Source organism: Alligator mississippiensis, chromosome 2, assembly GCF_030867095.1.
Source record: "Alligator mississippiensis isolate rAllMis1 chromosome 2, rAllMis1, whole genome shotgun sequence".
Lineage (NCBI taxonomy): Eukaryota > Metazoa > Chordata > Crocodylia > Alligatoridae > Alligator > Alligator mississippiensis.
In genome coordinates this window covers 184,430,637-184,451,081 of record NC_081825.1, presented here as the reverse complement: position 1 = coordinate 184,451,081, position 20,445 = coordinate 184,430,637, and the positions used below count along the sequence as shown (strand labels likewise).

At 44.9% G+C, this 20,445-nt stretch overlaps 1 protein-coding gene across 2 annotated transcripts in view; it reads right to left on the bottom strand.

Moving 5' to 3' along the window:
- TSPAN4 (tetraspanin 4) overlaps positions 1-20,445 on the bottom strand; it is an 878,022-nt gene that overhangs the window by 638,598 nt on the left and 218,979 nt on the right. The window lies entirely within an intron of this gene.

Genomic DNA, 20,445 nt, shown 5'->3' with positions numbered 1-20,445 from the left:
CTACGGTGCAACATCTCATCTCTGCCTGTGGCCAGCACTAATTACTTTAGAAACCATGTGACAGTGGTGGTGGGATAGATAATCTGTTCTCAGGATAAATTCCCTCCTAATAAAATAGTAATTAGGAATAAATCTGCCTCATGCAGGCGGTTGGACTAGAATACCTCTGGACTTCCAGCCCTTTCTTTTCTATGAGTCTCATCCACAACAGCAGGAATTTGGCTTAAGCCCTGGTGTGTGAACATTTATACTCTTTCCACAATCTTGCAATTATTATCGAATTTGCTGATAGCTACACAGCGTAAACTTACTGTGCCAGGCTGTCCTCAAGCACACTATGCTGCTCCAGCTGCCTCCAAAACTAGAAGCAGGGTAGCTGACCCTGCATGGCGCTGCAGGAGGATTAATTAGGCCTTCTGGGTGACAGAACCAATTGGCCATCCCCAGATAAATGAGCATACCTGTGGCACTGTGTAGACACAGCTACACCACTCCCAGCTTGAAGACAGCCCACATCCTGAGCAATGCAGAATGCTTGAAGGTGCTGCTTCCAGGCCAAGTCACTATGGTAAAGTGCCCTGCTTCCCAGAGGGCACTTTACCATAGTGACTTGGCCTGGATGTCCTTGTTAGCCACATGTCTAAACCCTTTTGGACTCCTGCATAGCACGTGAGTTCTGTGCCGTCCTGTACCAAGGCTTTGTGGGCCCATGGCACATTTCATGACCATGTATCCTCTTCTATTATCCTCACATTTGTCACCTTTTGATTTCATAGTCTATCCCGTTCTCCTTGGGTTAGAAGATCATAGTTGATACAGGCTGGAAGGGACCTTACAGATCATCGGGTCCAACTCCCCTGCACTTGGGCAGGAAAGACTGCTGAGATCAGATGATCATGGTAATCAGCGGTTTCCAGTTTAGTTTCTCCACACCATTCATCGTTTCCTTCGTCTGGATCACACTCCTTCTCCTTCACCCTTTCCAGGTTTGCTCTACAAAATTTTCCCAGCTACTATGGAAAGATGTCTTTTCACATGTGGCCTTTAGCACAGAAAAAGGCTGCAGTCACAGTTAAAAGCAGCTCATGTGCCTGGAAAAACAGTGACTCCTTGCTAAGGGCATGAGTGTGTTGCAGTTGGTCATCGAAACGTGCCCAGAAACCTAACATATTCTTGAGAAAAAGGTATCTTAAAAAGCTCTTTCTGCCACATGGGCTCTTAAGTATTTGTGCACATTAATAGTCTTGAGAAGCACAAATAATGCTGCCTAGGAGGAAATTTGAGGAAGCGTGACATTTTGTTTTTCTACCAGATTGAATGTTATCATCACTCGGTGATCACTCCAAGGAGCGAGCGGTCAAACTGCCTCCAAGGGAGGAGTAGCAAATACCACTGCAATAAATGTTCAGTTGTCACTGTCATGGTTTCCTGAAGACAAAGCTGCACTAAGAGCAAAGTGAGATGGTTGCTCAGGAGGAAAATATTAAGTCAGGGCTGAAAGGGTGAAATGCTTCTCTTTGCATGTATGTGCACATTGCTCCCTGAGAAAGGCCAGGCTTCAAAATCCTACATTCACACTGATTTCCTGAAAGCTAAAAGCCAGAGAGAAAACCTATTTGGGGAATCCCTGAGGTTAGCTGACTGCACAAAAGGGCTTTTTTTTTTTTAAGGCACGCAACTATAAATCAGGAGGTCAGGATTCAATTCCTAATGATTCCACCATCAGGCTGTAGGACCTTGGATAAATCACATATTGCCCACCACCTTTTTACAATTTCTCTGTAAATACTGTGGATAGCAGATTCTACACACAGACAATTCTGCTTTTGAGGGAAGGGGAGAGATAGTAACAGTAATAAAGAAACTACCAAGAAAATTTGGATGCTGACAACACACCTCTACTTCCCACTGCCTTGATATTATCCACACATACAGACTGCTATATTGATGCATTATGCACCTCCTTTGCACTGGCATAGCTGACTACATGAGGGGCAAAACATTTGAGCCAGGTACAAAGACTATGTGCCCTCCTTTGTCACAGTGATTGATGATGATGAGAAAGTTAATGATACTTTATTCACCTATCAAAATGTTGTTCTCTCTGGGTGAGTAGAATTTAGCAAAGATGAAGAGGAGGAGGAAAGGTCTTGTGTTAGGCTTTATCCCCACAGTCTCCAAGTTTATGCCATGCAGCAGGGACAAGCTGACACACAGCAAAGTGGTGCATCTGTTCAGTTATTTAAAATAATTCAAAGACAGCTGCCAGCTTTCTCAAGAGCACCCTGAGGTGCTATAAAAATGCCACAGGCCATGCATTTGTAAAATAAAGGTGTATAAAGTACGTAAAAGAAAAGTGTAAAATTTTAGAGTACGGCATAATCTTATACAATGGATTATTTTGTGAACGTAGGGAGAGCAGGAAGGGATGATTACTATGATTTAAAAACCCTGGCCAAGATTTTCATTAGTGATTAGTGATTTGGAGCAATTAGAGTAATTACTATTTAAAAACACTGGCCAAGGTTTTCATTACTGATCAGTGATTTGGAGCGATTAGAGTTATTTCTAAAGAACCATATAAGAGTCGACCCTATTTAATTCCACAGAACTTTCCCATAAGGGTCTGAATAAGATGATGGTTAAATGGAAGAAAGATTAAAACAGTCTCTAGACTATTTCCATGGTTTGAAAAGCACCTCAATTTTTTCTCACCCTCCTACCTCAACCAATCTTAATGGCAACATGAATCAGGTATTCAGACTGGTGGACCTTATCTGGTGGCAAGATCCCTGGGACAGTACTCATTAAAAAGAGGTTCTGATTGCAGTAACCTCTCTCATAGTTCATAATGCTTTATACCATAAATGTAAGGAATGTATGATCTTTGCCACCTGGCCCAGGGCTGGTAGTGAAAACAGATAAATCCTTAAACAAAGGGGTTCCCACCCTCAGGCATAAAGGAGTTACCCAATACTTCAAGCTATGATGACAGCAAGGATGGGCACCATACAGAGGAGAAGAGAAGAAAATGGAAGATCTGGAAGAGATGCCTGAAGGCAACAAGGATCTTAGACTGTGTTCGCTATTCCAACATATAAAGGCCGCATCCGTCACCAGACAGGAAGCCAATTTGTCTTACACTAAGTTTACTTAAGCTTTTACAGTGGTTTTTGGCCTGGAGCAAGGCTGTCAAGCTGTGAACATCTGAATGAGGAAGATTTAAATTTAAAAAAGAATAAGTGTATTCCAAACTGCATCACAAAAGAAAATGTGCTTTAAAAGCCACCTTTTGAACAACGTAGAAGATGCTAAAGCAGGCAGGAAAGGAGTAAAGTGTAGAGGCACGTGCCTTAGGGTTGTTGGTTGTAGTTTCATAGATTTCATAGACATTAGGGCTGGAAGGGACCTCGGAAGATCATCGAGTCCAGCCCCCTGCCCAAAGGGCAGGAAGTCAGCTGGGTTCATAGGATCCCAGCAAGATGAGCATCCAGTTTGCTCCTGAAGGTGTTCAATGTAGGCGCTTGAACCACCTCCGGTGGCAGGCTGTTCCAGACCTTGGGGGCTCGGACAGTAAAGAAATTCTTCCTTATGTCCAGCCTGAAACGGTCTTGTAGTAGTTTATGACCATTCGACCTAGTCGTCATCCCTTGGGGCGCTCTGGTGAACAAACGTTCCTCCAGATACTGGTGGTCACCCCTGATAAACTTATAGGTGGCCATCAGATCACCCCGAGCCTGCGCTTTTCCAGGCTAAAGAGCCCCAGGGCTCTCAGCCTGTCTTCGTAGGGTCTGCTTCCCTGACCTCTGATCATGCGCGTGGCTCTTCTCTGGACTCTCTCAAGCTTCTCCACATCCTTTTTGAATTGTGGAGCCCAAAACTGGACGCAGTACTCCAGCTGCAGCCTCATTAAGGCCGAGTACAAGGGGAGAATGACGTCCTGGGATTTGCTTGAGAAGCATCTATGGATGCAAGCCAGCGTTTTGGTCGCTTTACTAGCCGCAGCATCGCACTGCAGGCTCATGTAGTTGTGTTAGTTTAAAGACATAGGCAGACAAGGTTCTTTGGGTAGATGTGATATCTTTTAGTAAACCAACTAAATAATTGGAAAAATTGTTCTTTGCAAGCTTTTGGCCACAAACACCTGAATCCTACCAGCACTTAAGCATGTCTCTTGCATCACATATACTTCCACAAGACTACTCCAATGAGTAAAATGACCCATGCACTTCAGTGTCAGGAAGAGGGCCTAAAATTTTACATTCACTGATTTGAGGCTAGGCTGGTCAGGGTAGAAGAGCACCTTAAAGGATTTTCAGAAATTTGCTGAGCTCTGACTTTAAGCTGCCTGAATATGGGCACTACTCTGGTGTCCTTTTCTCTCTCCCTCTCCCTACGCAAATTAGTCAAATATGTAATAAAATACCTATGCCCTAAAAAGGATTACAGGACTGTTTTCTAATTACCAACTGCCTTACTAGTTATGAGAGCAATAACAACTGGTAATCAGAAAATGTAGAGCAAGAAAGAGGCAGTACAATCAGCCTGGGCATGGACAGAAAGGATGGATGTGTCCTCATTGTTAACTTTTGTCTGTGCCATAAGTTTAACATCTCACAGGAGTCACTCAGCTTAAGAAAAGGTGACAATTCAGTGAGCATCACATATTGTCATCTCGCCTCCTTCAACTGTGCTCCTGCCAATGTAAAGGAAACGACCTCTTCTATGAATGCCTTTTATCCAAGAGGAACAGGAAATGGAGATTTCTCCCTTTCAGCTCAAGAGGTGCCAACAAGTCAAGCAGTGCCTAGTGCTGGAGAAAAAGAACACTGAGAGGCAATAGAGGAAAAATATAAGGGAAAAAACGCCAGAGACATTAATCTCTTGCACGCATTAAACAGAGTGTTGTGATAAAGCCAGTGTTGTTCCTGCTGCTGGCATACAAGGGCTAGGAGTCTGACTCAGAATTGAAAGAAGGCACCCCCACAAGATGGTTTCTTCTCCAAGTATCAATCCCTCCTTCTTGTTTGCTAATTAACAGCTGCATTTCCCCTGCTGCATGTTCTGAATGAGACATGGGGCTAAGTATTATATCAGCCCTGCCACTGAACCATATCAGCAGAGTATTAGCAACTGGAGGATTGCAAAGTCTCTACACATGTTACTCTATTTCATTTCTCTGCTTAAAGACACTCAGAGGAAAATCACCCATAATGAGCAGCTCTCTGAGAAGGGCCACATGAAAACAGCTCAAAGGGGATTGCTGTGCTCACTGCCTGAAAATAAAAGTCAAAGGGGGAGACTGCTCCTAGCCAAAGACACCAAGGGCGCTTGTACACATGACTAAGGGTTTAGTCCTCAGGGTTTTATTTTATGCCCCCTAAATAGAAATGGTAGGTTTTTCATTGAAACTCACCATTTCAATTTTTGAATGGCCCCTGAGCTGCAGGGGGTCCTGGTCCTTCCCTCTGTGGCGGTGGCACCCCCCGGAGTCTCAAGGGCAAGCTGCTAGCAGGCCAGGTGCTGTCTCAGCTTGGAGGCAGCACCCGGCCCAATCCAACTTTTCTCTGAGCCTGCCCAGGGAGCAATACCCGGAAGGCTTCCAGCGGATGGGCTCAGGGCAATTGGATCAGGCTGGATGTTGCCTCTGAGCTGGGACAGCCCTCGGCCTGCTAGCAGCCCACCCAGACAGCCACAGGAGGTGCCACCACCATGGAGGGAAGGACCAGGGTCACCCGCAGCTCAGGGGCTGCTCACCCCACCAGAAACTCATCCCCTAGTCACAGTAGAGGCAGACAGGCACTGCCGGGAAAAAAAAAAAAGGATCAGTTTCCTCACTGCTTCTGCCTTTAGCAGGCTCCTATGGCTGGCAGGAAAACTGGGGCTGTCCAAGAATGGGCTGGCTTGCTCCTCGGACAGTACAAGAAGGTGGCAGGAAGGTGACTGCAAGCATTGGATCAGGCGCCTCCGAGCTTGGGCAGCACCCAGACAACTAGCAACCCACTCCTTGTAGAAGACAGTCAACAAGAAAGCCAGTAGTATGTTGCCTGGCTTTCCTTGTTGGAGGCAGAATCCCTATGATATTCTTCCTTGTGGATTCTTCTATTCTTCCTTGTGGATTCTTCCTTCCAGTGCCCTGTGCAACATCCCTGCTGCCTTCTCTAGCCACCAGAAAACCCAGCTGCCCTCATGTCGCATTCCCGCACTGCCCCAGGAGCAAGCCAGCCCTATCGTTGGCAGCCCCAGCTGTCCTGCTGGCCGCAGGAATGGAGAGGGGCCTGATCATTTTTTTCTGCAGAAGCTGCCTGCCTCTCCCATGGCCGGAGAGCGAGCTGATAGCTGCATCGTTGCAGTTTGCAGTGCTGCAAACTAAACTACATCGGGATGTAACTTAGTTTGCGATGATGCAAACTTATTTAAAACCCCCAAAACTCTTACATGTGTGCAATGTGACATCATTAAAACACACAAAGTGATATTTTTGTCTTGTATACATGGTAATGGCGTCACGTGTGTCCCAGCCACAGCCTGTGGAGGGTTCGGGATTGAGAGTATGGTCGGGGGTAGAAAGGTAAGAAAGATTTATTGGCTTAACAAAAACACAACTACGTGTAGTAACAAAACAAACAATGACAGACAAAAGATTTCGCATCGGCAACTTATCGGCAGTCCCCTCTGATGCCTGATACACAACAAGCTTCTTTTCCACAAAGTTCAGCGAAGTCAGGCGTCCCTGAACGACACTGTCCAAAGGGTGCCATGAAGGACCCTGGAATGCAGTCCTTGGGCTCCTAAAGGTCCACGGGCCCGCTGATCCAGGCAACAGCTAATTAATCCTTTTCACAGAGCTGTACCTTCCTTCCGAATGGTTTCCAAATATTCCAGCTCATTTACAGCTTCTGAATGATACTGATAACGAATGACCACTCAGATTCCTTCTACTTCAACTGTTCTTAGACTGACCAATTAGCAGTACAAGCCTTGCATTCCTTTGATAAAGTAATTTTAACTGCGCCGCAGGGCCTTACTACATCTAGGCTTTGCTAAATTTACTAGGCCTTACATTATACAAGGCCTCACTACATCTTAAACTTGAATTAGGCTTTTAGCAACAACATATAGCTTAATATCTAAACAAAAACAGAAAAACACTTGGTCTAATCTTCATAGAGCCTTCAGCAAGCACCTTTATCACACAGGCACACTTTTCAGCTGTCACACACGTGTACAAGCACCCTAAGTTCTCAACCTTTCCTGCTTCAATCAAAAGAGCCACGCCATTAGAGGGACAGAGATACTTGTATTCTTTAACCCTAAGGGACCAGATTGCCAACTGGTATAAAAAAACGTCACTTCACTGACTTCAAAGAAGCTATGCTGATTTACACCAGCTGAGCTTCAGGCCCAAGATCCCACTGCTTTATGCAGCTTTGGTCCTCCTCAACCTTCCCCTATGTCTCTGAGACAAGAGACATGAAGATGGATTAGGAAAAAGAAATGCTACAGCCTCCTGCCTATTAGTACAGCAAATAGCTCAGAAAACTTGTGCTAAGTAATCTTTACTGTGCTACCTGGGTATCAGAAGTAAAGTCAGCTATAGCAAATAGGAAAACTTGTACTAAGTAATCTTTAGGGGTGCACCAATAGAGATTTTTGCGTCCAATAGCTGATTTTTAAGAAGGCATATCGGCCGATACTGATCCGATTTCCATTACCAGCCTGGCAGCATGGAGCGCGGTCTCCAGCTGGTAAGTCTGGTGTGGAGGAAGGTGGGGGAGGAGGAAGGGGAAAGGGGAAAGGGAAGGGAGGGAGGGGAAAGGGCATTGGGGGTGCAGATCAAGGCTCCTGAGGTGAGGGAGGCATGGGGCTGGGGCTGGGGCAGGGGCTGCCCAGCCAGGGCGGGCATGGGACAGAGCTGTGGCTCATTCGGGGGGTGCGAGAGGGGGGGCAGGCAGCTCTCATGGCTGCACGCCACTCGGCTAGGAGCCGCTGGTCCATCAGCTCATCCAACACTCGCCTGCCTGTCCTGTGGCTCCAGCCACTGCTCCCATTGCTCGTCTGGGAGGGTGCAGTGGGGGAACATTTGCCTCCAGATCTGTGTGGGGTGGGCTGGGACCGCGGCTGCACCAAGGTCTTCCTGGCAGGGGCTGAGGTGAGACGGGGAATGAACTTGGCACAGCCTTAGCCCAGCCCGCCCCACCCTGCCCCACACAGATCTGGGCCACCCGGACAAGTGGCAGAAGCAGCAGCAGGAGCCACAGGATGAGCAGGCGAGTGCCCGATAAGCCACCAAACCAGTGGCTCCTGGCTGAACGGCACACAGCAGTGGGAGCTGCCCCCATGTTCCCACCTTATAAGCCTCATCCCTGTCCCACGCCTGTCCTCCCCCAGCTGGGCAGCACTTGCCCCAGCCCCAGCTCCAGCCCCACGCCTCCCTCATCGCAGTGGGGGTTGATCTACGCCCCCCCCCGCCCTTCCCCTTCCACCACACCAGACTTACCAGCTAGAGGCAGCTCTCCATGCTGCCGGGCTATACTCCTCGCTGCCTGAGCTGTGCTGTGGCTGTGTGCACGCACAGGCCATTTATCAGCCAAATTATCAGCCTGATATGGCCAATTTCCAATATAGTAAATTTTCTTTATATTGGTGCCGATCCGATATCGGACTGATGTATTGGTGCACCTCTAGTAATCTTTGCTGTGCTACCTGGGTATCAGAAGTTAAATTAACTATAGCACATAGGTGGCAATTGGAAAGATACAGTACAGAGTTGCTGAATCCGCTGATTGCAAAACAAAATTGGAAGAGGATATGAAAGAAATAGCTTTCTAAAATGCTAATCACCAAAAGACAACTGCAGTTGTCTACTGGTGATATGGTACAATATCATCCAGATTCCTCCAATCATAGCCTGGTGATAAGGAAAGCCAGGCAACATACTACTGGCCTTCTTGTTGACTGTCTTCTACAAGAAGTCAAATACAAAAGCTCCTGTGTATAACAGTCAAGTTTGCTGCCCACATAATACACTCGAGACAAAAGCAAGAAAACTAAAGAGTTCAGCCATTTCACAGCACGTACTGTTTGGTCCTCTGCAAAGAGGAGCACATCTTCCTATGACACATCACAACTACTATAATACTGCCATGCCATGCACCATGGCCTAATCTCTTCTCTTCTCTACCATGGCTGGTGCACATCATAAAAAATGTGTGTGGTAGCTCCTGAACAGAGTTGACGTTCTTGTGGTAACTGGCAAAGCAGGCATTGTCCTTGGTATGGTTTCCCAATAACCCTTTGCTTTGTCATTAATTAGACATGCATGTGCTACTTAAGTGACTCAATTCTGTGTTTTAGGAGTTTAAGGGACCAGCAGACACAGAAGGTAGGGGGCCAGCCACGCTCACATCCGAGCAACAGACAGACTTATCTCAAGATCCAGCCTGGTCCTGCCTCTCACTCACACTTCCTCCTTCGGAACACATTCTCACACACACAGGCACATGCACGTGTGTGTGTACATACACGGTCACACATAGAGGCACAAAATATTTTAGACAAACTGTCTGTTTAAAATGCTGCCCATTGTATGAGAGCTCCTTCCTGGGAAAGACTTGTCTACTGGGTAGACAGGAACAAATTGAACTGTCATCGCTCACTGCCAGAGCCCCCTATAAATAATGTCACACTTTATTTTTTTTATTTATTAAAGTAAATAAATATATAAATCATGGTTCCCATTCTGTATTCTGTGGTGGACCATAAATTCCAGTGTCACTGGTTGATTTATTCGTCTTCAGCAACCTTGCTCTGACTTACATTCTCTTTGAGACGCTCCAGCAGTAATAAATCTAATGCTACTGTAGGGAATTCACTTGCTTAAAGGCATTGCAACCTTCCACCACCACAATCACCATCACCCTTTCTGTCTTAGCATTCTTGAAAGAATTTAGCAATGAAGAAACAATGAGTGTAGGTGAGAGTCAGGCACTGAGCGGGCAGATGAAAAGTAAGACTCTCCCATAGTTCCACTGAAATGACTGATGCTCGGGAGCCAGACGCCAAGCAGTCAGCATGATCATGAGTACAATTAACACTGGCTTTGGACCTTGCACTGTGAATGAAAGTGCACTTTCCTTTTCTTGCCTCTGCTACCATAAATATGCAATGTAGTATATATGCCACATAGTAAATGTAAAAGGAAGACAGAAATAATAATAATAAAAAAATCCATACACAAATTCCCACGTTGAAGAGAGGCAGAGAGAAAGATTGACCTCATGTGGCAAATCCTAATCTCATGGTCCAAAGCACATCTGTAAGTGGATCAGAAACTAAGATAATTTAGGAGGTGTGAGAACTGGGTTCAGTTCAGCATGAGCTGGAGCTTCTCTTATCCTTGGGCATCACAGTGGGTGCAGTACACTAGGCTGCCACTGGGGCGAGGGACATACATTACACGCAAACCAGTTTAAGTGATCAGAAACTGATTTAAACCTGTAACAGAACAGAAACTCAGTGCACATAAACCAGTTTCAAAATGACTGAAACTGGTTTAAGATAAACCTAGCCGAATGTAGTATCAGACTTAACTGATTTGGGTCAAATCAGCTTATGAAACTTCTGTCTCAGACCCCTTCCTGGGTCAAGTTAAATCACAGTCCCCCATCATCCCAACATGCTTTCCAGCCCTGGACTGGGCTGTCCTATCTGCTCTAGCAGAGAAGGGTTGGGGGGTGGGGGGGGGGAGAGAGAGAGAGGCAGGGCTTCCCCCCCAGGCAAACCCTGGCTGGGGTCTGGGGCCAGGGAAGGGGGGTTAAATTTCCCTTCCCCCGAGTACAGAGCTGCCCTGCCCTCCCCTGCCCTGCTAAAAACTTACTGCTGGCTGCGACTGTGGACTACAAATCCCAAAGGCACCTGAAAGCAGGAAGAGGAAGTGAAGAGCAACCCTGCACAGTCCCACTGCTGTGATTCTGGACTGCAAATCCCAGAGATCTTGGGGGCAGCAGGAAGAGGAAGCGAACGCATAGCTTATGCTGGCTGCGTGCCAGAAAGCCAGGGTCTAGCACTGCCTCCCCCCCCGGCTTCTGGACTGAGCCACTGCAGGCATGTAGCTGCATTTCCTGAATCAAAAGTGAATGTCTGTCCAGAAGTTTCTCAGTTTAATCCAGGGGTGGGCAATTATTTCGGGTGGAGGGCCGCTTACTGAGGTTTGGTTAGCCATCAAGGGCTGCATGACAGGCAGGCAGCCAGGGGCAGATACATATTAACTTCCTAAATTTTTTAGGGGCCCTGCAGGCCGAATAAAATGGCCTGGCAGACTGCATCTGGCCCGCAGGCTGCATTTTGCCCACCCCTGGTTTAATCTCTGCATCTTAAACTAAACTGAAAAGACTGAATTGATTCAGCCTCGGGCTTTTTGGCTGTCTGTACTTGGCCCAGAAGGCCAGAGCACTTCTATACCCCTATTGGAGTTTTTGCAGTGCATGGGCTGCAGATCGAGGATGGAGCAGTAAGAGTGAGTTGTCCAGGTCTCCATAAGGTGAAGTTCAGAACAGCCTATGGAGATGGGACATAGGACTCCCTGCATGTGTTTCCCTAATACAGTCCTTCTAGCTGCCTCTGCTCTTCCTTTTCCAGGTCTACAAATATGCAAGGTAGGTTCTGAGCCTGGAGGAAGAGCAGGGGGTTCTGAGGTAAAGAGATGAGATCTTTTCTGCTGGCTGGAAATTAGGGAATGGGAAAAAGGGGTTTCTGAGTTGGCTGCGGTGAAATCAAAGTTTGGGTAGGTGAAGGAGATTAAGAGCCAAGGGGACATTAGAAGGAAAAGATTTGGGTGTGTATTCTGAGCTTCTGAAACCACGAATAAAGACTTCAGCTCCACAAAGGGACAAGTAAAGGTGTGCTGCAGTGCAACAGCATACACAGAATGCTATAGTTGCTGACAAAGAAAAGATATGTTGGATCAGCAGGCATGAGCGTGGACAAAAGAGTTTAGTTTATCATATGTGCATTGGGGGTGGACAGAAAAGCGCAAAGGGCCAGAGAAAGAGAAATGCTGCTTTGTTCCATCATGGAAGGGCTAATTCATTAGGGGGATGCAGTACAGCGACGTGTGGTTGCTTTGTTCGGCTTTCCTTTTCCATTCTTGATATTGTGATATCCTTTCTTAAGTGTCCAGAACAACCAGTGTAACCACCATTTCTGACGCATCAACATGCTAATTAGAAGTTACACTGCTGGATGCTCTCTTGTGCCTCTCTCTTCCTCTTAGTGGGTCAGTGCAACAACAAATGGCTCAGGAGCAATGAGCTGAGAATGGCACTTAGCTGTATGATGATCACTTCAGTTGGTACACTGAATAATGCTTTTTTAGACAGAGTGCTGATTATTTCCTTCCCACACACTACCTTCTCCTCTTAGTTCTTTATTCTACACCTCATTCTTGTAGCCAGATATGCTAATGGATGGCTGTCAGATCCAGCCCGGTTCTATGTTTATGGAATGGTTGGATATAATTCATTTACATCTTTATTTTCAAGGAAATCTAGTTTATATCCCAACATTTAATAAGTCACAGCATGTAAAGATGAAAGTCCTATATCTTCCTCAGGAGCTAGCATCAATGATTTTGAGTGCCTACCTTAAGAAACCTGAAAAGGGCCAGATCTTTAAAGAGTGGATCCTTTAAAAAGTGTCTCCGGCTGGGCCCTCAAAAACCAAGGAATCCAAAACTGCAAATCATTTGTGAAAATCTGGGCCAAAAAACAATAATGTCTTGTGGATTATTGCTTTATTTTGATCAGGAGCAATCTTATAGGTCATGTCTCCTGTTATAAAATGCTTATGAATGTTCACCTAAGTATGCAATTCACTTACAGATTATTATAATACTGTTATTTCATACTTCAGTACTTTGCAATAAACATAAATGGTGCCCTAAGGGACTTCTAGTTAATCCATATCTCTTCCAGCCATGTTCGTTTTGAAGACCTTGGGAGTCAACAGGAACCCTTCAAGTCCTCTCATCCTCAAGTTCAGTGACCTCTCAAGGGCACTATCTATTTTACAGTAGTGCTCCTCAGTTCATGCATTAGATTCTGGATGTGGGAGGTCAGCTTAGTGATTTTTCCTCAACTGTATGATTTGCAAAGCCATTCATCCGGATCCTCAAAAGCTCCAGGATGAGACACATAGGTGTCTGAAGGTTAAACATCCCATTTGACATATGTTACATTGGCTACTTGCTCACTCATAACCAGAGCTCCTAAATGGATTCGTTTTATAGCTGGGGAGGTACTGTGGCAGGGGAACACAAACCATTGATGTCAGGTGAATCTAAGATACCATTCAAAGTAAGGAGCCAAATCAGATGAACTGACTGCCCCAACTCCATTGCTGACTTGCTGTGTGAACCTGGGCAAGGTACAGCCTGCTGCTGTTTCCCTTTCCCCTCTGTAAAATGGGGGTAATAATACTTCAACACCTTTGTGAAGTGCCTATAGATCCCCAGACCACAGCTGCGGTTTAAATTCAAGGGATTAACAACATATTGCATCCTTTCATAACAGCTTTTTTCGCATCACAACATGACAATGATGTCTCTGTGGCACACAGGGAGCATTCATCTGATGCCACCTGTGGGGTTTTTAAATTTCATCTTCTTTAATTTCAAGAGAAAGCACATTATTTCGTGCCCATCTTAATTCCACTCCTGTGCCACCTCTCTGAGGTGATATATTTGAAAGCATTCAGCAAGGGGCAAGTGTTTTCCTATTATATGGACAGCATCACATAAATAAAAAAATATTTATAACCTCCAAGTGACTAGGCTGGAAAGCACAGTTTGAGACGCAACACAGGACCCTACATGTGCAGAGCCCTCTGCAGACCACCACTTCAGAGTCACATGAAATAGGCCTGTGTTTTATGGGGTGCTGTAAACAGCAGCTAGCTATACAAATCTCAAGAAACCAATCCCCAAACTCATAATTTTCTCCAGCAATCAATCTACTGCAGCCAGTTCCAGCAGAGACAATTTAGACTGAGAAACCATGCAAACAGAAATAATAGAGGCCAGTGCAAATTATAAAGTGCCAAGGCCCTAGGGCCTAAGAAGACCCAGGGAGACCTCTGTAAAACATTACTCTAATAGCCACCTGCCTCAAAGTAGTTTTTAAACACCTCTCTCTTACTCTCACACGTGTCCATACTTGTTTTTATATCAATCAAGAGTTGATATATAACCATTTCAGCCACAGAATCAGGTGGATAAGCTAAGAGTGGATGAGACCTATGAGATCACCCTGTCCAGCCCCCTCCCAAAGTACATATTAGCACAATACGGCCTGTGTTTTCAAAAGTGATTAGTGGTTTGGGGTACCCACTTTGAAACACCTTAAAAGGGGCCACATTTTGGTGGGTGGATTTTTGAAGGGATGAGATGCTCAGCACTATCTGCAAATCAAGCCCCTTGACTATTTGAGCACCCAAAAACAGAGTCACTTAGGATAATCCGTCATTTTGAAAATTAGGCAGTACATATGTGCATGTTCATATATGCACGTGAGTATGTATGCTTATGAAATGCATATGCTATGGGATATATTAACAATTTATTTTAGCAAAAAGCCAGAAGAAGGGATAAAGTTGATGATTTATTTCATTAATATACATTTCCCCTCCATCTCCTTAAAACTAGTCTAGTTCTTATACTGCTCTGATTTGCCCCTAATGACTTACACACAGCTTCCAGCGATGCCACTTCATACCCTCAACCTTACAAGGAACAGCTGGAAGCAAAAATCCAAAGAGGAGCTATCACTTGGCTGGAAAACGGGGCTGCAGTCGGACACCAGCCAGAGAAACAAATTGACTTCTGCTGATGAGCTTTTTTATTAAAAAACAAAAACACGAAAAAACAGACTGTCTGGCTGAAAAATGAACAGGTGGCGACTCCACTTTTAATCCTATTTTGAATCATGGCCCTCATTCAAGTACACATACAAATGCAGGCTGAACCATAAAAACACCACATCATCACCATCAATTATACCAATCATCATAATTTCTCATCATGAGCTATGGTTTTCAGTTTCATCTAGACTCAGAGACAGGAAAATGCATGGTGCAGCACCAGGAGCGATATAAAGCATGCTGCATATGACAATAGGGTGCAGGTGGATGCTGCACTTTCAGGACCTCATCGCTCCTAATTAACACGTGCGCTAAGGAGAACGGTGCAAGTCTCTTTCTAAACCCTTGCATGTTACTTTTTTTTTTTTTTGATCGGGAATATTTATTGTGGTATTAGAGATGGTTTTCAAATATAAAGTCTTTCTTGTGGGACATAAGCTGTGCATCTCTGCTTAGGTTAGCACAAAGGCCATTTATATTGCAACATTCTGCTCTCAATGTCCAAAAGCAAGTTTTAAGTGTCCACTTAGGATGACCTCATTGGAAAATTGAGCTCTTTATCATAAACTAGAGTGGGGCAGGGATTTTTTTTAAATCCTCAGTCTGAGCCTGGATCTGTTATGAAACAAAATGATCAGTGCTGGAACTAGTGTTTGTAGTAATAGGACTCCTGTGAGGGAGAGATACAGGCTGAAAATAAAGGAAAGGCTGTTCAGGGAAAACCAGCAGGCATTGAATCTTTTTAACCACCAAGGGTCACTGTTGACTCACTCAGCTGAGGAATCTGCGGGAGAAATACTTCTGGTTGTAATAATAAAGAACAAACAGTCTTCAGCGTAGAACTGCCTGCTGGTCAGTAACACATGTCTGTTGAGATTCGGTGCTGCTCTGGTAGACCTGCACGTGAAATAATACCACGTGGAATAGATCAGGTACTCCTGCTCCAAAACTAAATCCTCAACTCTTGAGGGACAAGCCCTACAGTAAATCAGCAGGACGTTAGCTACGGATCTGATTTTTCGTCCCTGCATCTTGAATAAGCCTGAATCTGAGCCAGGGATGCAAAAATTTGTTTCTGATTTTGCATCCCTTACCAGAGTACAGAAAGGGCAGTGGGGTGACATGGAATGCTTATCCTTCTTGCCAGCTGCAAAAAAAACAAAAAAACCCCCAAAACCTACCCTTTCCCCTGCTCCCTAATTTATTCTTGTAAGCTCTGTTCACCAGTTTTAGGGTTTTTCTTTTTTAAACTCTCAAAGCTCCTCCTGCTCAGCTGTCCCTGGCAGATCTAACTATTGAGCCCAGCCTTGCATTGGTCATCACTTGCAGCAGAATGGCTAGCATGCCATCACCTCATTTAACTGTAGTGAAAAAAAGGGAGAAGAAAAAAATTCTGTGATCATGGGCAAAATTTCTTCACCGCTCTATGCCTCAGTTTCCCAGCTGGTAAAGGGAAGGAGATAATGGGTTCCAAGGCTCACTGCTAATGGCTTCAAAAGTTAGTGATGTACTGTGCTGTTCCAGCATCAATATAGTGCATATATGCTTCTGAATTTATGTTTTCTTTAATGGAAGTGTGAAGCAAAGAGTTGACTTTAGGACCAGAAATGTGCCGTGAGGAAGGAGGGTGCAGTACTCCAAGTGGAGGAACAGATATGGTGCAGAACAGCAAGGAAAGAAGAACAGAAATGGGGACTGAGTTAAGGTTTTTATTCACACTCTCCATGTACATTTGTGGTCTTCTTCACTTCCATAATGTTGGAGCACCCCCAAGAACCCATCAAAGTTTTCACCACTATATTAGATGTAAGAAATGAAGAAATATGTGAGTCAGAGCTACTAAGAAAGCTTGTGAGATGCACAGAAATTCACCATAAGGCACCTCCAGCCCAGCCCCTTAATTATAAGACCATCCTGATTTTTTGCAATACAGGCTGGTAGCAATATCTGTTGCTGAGATTGACACTTCTCAGGACATAGAGATGAGGCATGTAGACAAGAGGTTGGCTGAAGGCGAAAAACACATATTAAGTGAGGAGCTGGAGGCATGGGAAATGGGGCCAGTTTAGCATGACAACTGAGGATAAGTAACCAGAGTACAGGGTGAGAGAGGATCCAAACATATACAAGGAGGCAGGGGCCTGAGCAAGAGACTGTAATGAGAAGCCCAATGCTTGAAAACTGGGAGTGATGAGAATGAGACTAGGACAAGCAGAACAGGGTTACAGAGCCAGGACAGAAGGGACTGCACTTTGTGGGGAGGGAGAGAGGGGGGCAGAAAGGGAGGTAACAGGCAAAAAGGTCCACCACAAGAATACACTTCCCTGTGCAGCATGGAGTGGAACCTATGGTACTTGGGTCTCACCATTGCTATGCTCTCAACGAGCATCTAGAAAACCCTCTGGCAACTGTCTCATCCTCTCCTAGGGCTGATCGATAGAGGATGACAACCTGCTACTGCTATCAAGTACTCCATTTGCTCAAGTGACAGAAGTGTGTGTGGTAAAGGCACAGCTTTCAACCTGTCTAAAGAACCATGTGGGTGTCAATAAGATGCTATAGAATGAAATCATCATTTATTCAATTTGCTTTTTTTTTTAATCCAGGAAACCACTCACCTCCCCCACCCCCCAACCTCACATGAGTAAACACCTCCATGTCTAAAGATCCTTATGGTTGCAAGTTCAAGCCTTCAAAAGCCAGGAAATGTCAGCGGTAAAATGATTTATGCAACCTTCTTGGTCCCTTTGTGCATATGTATTATGACACAGCCTTTAATTACCTGGTTATATACTGTTTTCCAGGACCCAGATGCATTGAGTGGCTAGGGTGGACCTGCCTTCCAGATGACTTGAGGCAATATAATGAAGCAGACTTCGCCTGTAAGACTCTGCTTTATTTGCTAACTAAGCTGAAAGGTTTAGAGTGAATGAGGGACAGGACTGCAGGAAAAGAAAGGTTGGTCAGTCAAGGCAGGTCAATGGTACCCTAGAGAAGTGGATTCTATCTTTGCCTCTCCCAACGCTTCATTAGAGGATGCTCAGCATGTAAATCAGAGTCCGTAAATGACAAAGGTTTGTGAAGCATTCAGATGCTGTGATGAACCCCCTATAAAACCCAGGAGGAAACTGATCATTTGGTCTTGTAGAGCAGGGATTGAATAGCATGTGGTAAGGCAGGCACGGGGCACATATTAAACAGTAAAGAGAAAATAAAGATCAAACCACTGCTCCCTAACAGGCTGTCTGCATAGAGCAACCAAAGGTGTGGCTGCAGGACAGTAGACAAACTCTGGCTAACTGTAATCTAGTTAACACAGTAACATGAGCTACGGCTGGCAAAGCAGGGTAGCTATCCTGTGCATGTTCAGACTTGTACAGCCTGCCCTGAAGCTCACAAGGACCCATCTTTACTGGTATAATTCTCTAAGGGAACTACATGAAAGTGAGCTCATGTACGCCTACATGGGCTGCAGTCTCTCCTCCTGACTGCCAGCAAACATACACTAAGTGAATCCCATCTATTCTGTGAAATGAATGAGGCAACAGCTTCTGGAAACAGCAGTTTGGGATTGTGTCATTAAGTTGCATCACTGTGCATGTGCGTAAGGCACCATAGCTAACTTTAATTCTGGCACTTCTTAACGGCCAAGGGCTCCATTTTTCAACTTTAATAATGGTCTTTTAAGCTAAGTACAAGCAGTTAAAAAGCCCGAGGCTGAATTGATTCAGTCTTGGCAGGTTAGTCTAAGCTGCAAAGATTGAACCAAGAAGCAAACGAACAGACATTCACTTTTGATTCAGGAAATGCAGCCACAGAGCTCCAAGGCAGACAAGCAAGCGTTATTCTTTAAGAAACTTATGGCAGGTGCTAGCAGATACACAGCTGCTTGGGATGTTTAGAGGGCATCACATGCCATGGGACCACCCAACCCTCTTCCATTGTACATCTTCAGACAGCAAGTCAAAGATTATAGGCTTTCTTATTTCTTCAGATACAAATTATGTTCCATGTTCCATGCATATTTTAGTTAACAGTTCACATTAACCTGAGTTGAACCTTTTTTTATATTGAGGTTAGGGTTACTTATAGGCCAGATAGCCTGTCAAAGACGGGTTACTGGCCTACATGGACCATTGGTCTGACCTAGTATGGCACTTCTTATGTTCCAATATACAAGAATCCACTATAATCCAGCATTTGAAAGCACCTCCAATTAGAAACCAAGATCACCTTATGCAAGTAGAAGTAGCACAGTATCACTGGAACTTCAATGCAACCTGCAGCTCCACTGTCCAAACTCTAAGGCAGTGGTTCTCAACTTTTCAGGACACTTATCCATAAGTTTTAGAACTAAGCAGCACCCCACTTCAAAAACAAACTTATTTATTACAGTGCTTACCTCCTTGCAGAGGGCCTGGGCAGTGGGGGTGGGGAGCAGCAGCCAGGCAGGGATGAGCCTGGGCCTGCGCTTATCTGCTTATCTCCTTGTACCGTGAGGCACCCTTCAAAAGGATTTGACATTACCCCAGGGTACCCCAGTACCCTGGGCAAGAATCACTGTTCTCAGGGCACAAGTGGTCCCTATGTAAGAAAAAATTAAGCATAAAGATCACAACTCACACAAAGGAAAAGAAAAGAGCTTCATGGGGTGGAAGGAGGGAAGGTATGATAAAACAGCAGACAAAATTCAAAGATTTGGTTGTTTAACAGTGTATCAGAGGCCTGATACAATCCAAATAGATCCCAGTTGACCTAAAGCATTAGTTATTTAAGCAAAAGAAAGAGTGTTATTCCTGGGACTACCATGCAATTGTGGAAGGAAGTATCAAGCAACGCCATGAAACCTTGTCTGATTACAGATTTGTTATATTAAAGGTTTTCAGATGTAAATATTGTCTAGGCAGCAACAGAAACAGAAGCTATTTTTTGCACACCCGCCAAACTGCATAGAAAACAAATACCAATCCATCAAGCTACATCCATCTATCTTTATATATAGAATATAGATATATAATATATACACACACACACACATACATCTTCTATCAACTGGCACAGTCTCCGGCTTTGATGCTGTGCCCCAAATTTATATTGCAGTCTCTTCAATTTCTCCCTTCCTCTCTCTCCCACTCTCACTTTCTCTGAAAAAGCTTTAACAGATCATATGTGGCACTTCTATCACTATTCCAGTTGGAATCGATGCAGGGGGATGAGGGGACATACCAAACTCAAAGCGATTCTGGTAATAGAATCCAGGCAATTGAGGCCATTCCCATTAAATCACTAGCTGCCCCCATTCAGCACAGAGTAAATTTTAGCTCAAATCTGAGGGGCAATCCTGCTCTTACACCACTCTCAAGCTTGCTAGTGAACTGTGCATACAGCCAGGGCAGAACTTAACCCACGGGGATATAGACTGTATGCGCCAGCTGCACAGAATGATGGATGTCTGACCATTGAGTCACTGATAAAAGTTACATTTAAAAACCCATCAGGAGCTGACTCTCTCCCATATATCTTGGGAGC